Consider the following 1,991-nt stretch of genomic DNA (forward strand, 5'->3'; position numbering starts at 1 on the left):
ATAGATAGAAGGATGGATGGATGGACGTATAGATAGATAGACAGATAGATAGATAGATAGATAGATAGACAGATGAATAGATAGATAGATAGATAGATAGATAGATAGATAGATAGATAGATAGATAGATAGATAGATAGATAGATGGACGGACGGACGGACGGACGGATAGATAGATAGATAGACAGACAGACAGACAGACAGACGGACGGACGGACGGACGGACGGACGGACGGATGGATGGACAGATAGATAGATAGATAGATAGATAGACGGATGGATGGATGGACGTATAGATAGATAGATAGATAGATAGATAGATAGATAGAATGCTCAGTAATCTCTCTGATCAGTATCTGCAGTTTCTGTCATTCATGTTTTTGTGTTTTTCAGTTTCAGAGCAGAAGAAACATGTTCTCCTCCAGAGTTTTAGTGATTCTGCACCTGCTGCTTTTGGCTTCGGCCCGCTGGGAAACCGGCCCATTAGAGTTCAGTTACATACAAACATGCTGGACGTTTCCCGCCATTAGCGGCCAGTATCCATTACCTCCTCAAGTCTCCGTCTGAACGCACTGAACTGCCTCGTCCCAACATGAATACTGCGGTAAGTTTGACTCGAATGACACATGGGAAGCAGGTATTTACTCTGTTCCTGAACTCAGTGAATATATTTAAATGACTCTACTACTTATGTCTTAAAATACTGTCTTGTTAGGAAGCTCACTGGGGATTGAACAGAGCTGCGATGTGTGTTTTTAATGTTCTGTTGTCTTCAGTAGCCGTCACTCTTTGTTAACACTGGTGTCAAATACAAGTGTGTCGCCCCCTCCCTTTTTCCCACGATTCCTTTGCATGCATTGAGGAGACATGGGATGGGCCGCAGGATCAAGTGTGTGTGAATTGCCCCCTTTCACTCTTTGACTTTTCTCACAAGTCCCTATTAACTCCAAACAATCCGTCGACGGCACTTCCCGAGCGCTGCGGCTTCCTGTATGGCAGCGGGCAGATGAAGGACACGGAGGGGTTAAAGGGTACAAGACCGCCTGCTGCTGCTGGAAAACACACACATGCTCGCACGAGAGAGGCCACAACCCTCAAAACATGCCAGAAACGCGCTGATTCCACCACACATACACGCAATTGGGTTCTACTGTATATACAACCCTGGGGTTCTTGACTCAATTTTAAAGAATCCTTCATGCTAAAATGGTTCTATATAAGGAGAAATGTCTTAAATTATCGCATTGCAGTTTCATGTTTAACTGGTTATTTTAATTTTTGTTATTACAACATCAGATGCACTTATTCATTTTGCTGATTATATCATTTTACACATCCATAATGTGAGTGTTTTGACAGCACACGTCAAATGCTAATATAACATTTATTCCCAGTATGAAGGAATTTTCCGCATTGATTTTTCACAAGTGTTATTGTATTTTTTTGCCAGGTTACTGAATTGAGACTCAAGAAATTACTGAGGTCTTTTTCAAAAGAGAAGCATATGAGACTTTAGCTAAAGTCTCTGTTTTTCTCCCCATTTAATCTCATTGCACACAAGGAGATCTCGGAATCTCATCTTGCTGAAGGAAGAGGGTCAGATGTACAATGGAAGGGAAGCGTCCAGTGCCAACTTTCCCCTTAGCAGAAGCAGTGGTTGAGGCAATGGAAACGACATGAGCATCTTGAACTGCTTGTGTGTGTGTGCGTGCGTGCATGTGTTTGTGCGTGCATGTGTGTTACATGCACATATTGCATGAGCTTTACATTGTCACACATGCAGTGCAGCTTAATGGTCAGCTGATCGTCCACTGAACGCTTTATGAACAGAGTTCCTCCACTAACAGTCAGACTGTGAGCCAGACCACTGTCACTACAACACAAGGCATGTATTATGCAAGACAAAGTTCTGATATTAAACTCTAGATACCGCAGGATTATAGGTCCTTAGCTCAATCTGCTTTCAATCACATCAATGAGCCCGCTGCTCA

General features: G+C 42.7%; 1 long non-coding RNA gene across 1 annotated transcript in view; it reads left to right on the forward strand.

The window, feature by feature from the left end:
* Positions 1–327: 327 nt before the first annotated feature.
* Positions 328–1,991, forward strand: part of LOC125272974 — a 10,323-nt gene continuing 8,659 nt past the window's right edge. Inside the window, exon 1 of the long non-coding RNA XR_007185979.1 lies at positions 328–604. This is a non-coding gene — a long non-coding RNA (uncharacterized LOC125272974). The remainder of the gene's footprint in view (positions 605–1,991) is intronic.

This window comes from Megalobrama amblycephala, linkage group LG7 (genome assembly GCF_018812025.1).
Source record: "Megalobrama amblycephala isolate DHTTF-2021 linkage group LG7, ASM1881202v1, whole genome shotgun sequence".
NCBI lineage: Eukaryota > Metazoa > Chordata > Actinopteri > Cypriniformes > Xenocyprididae > Megalobrama > Megalobrama amblycephala.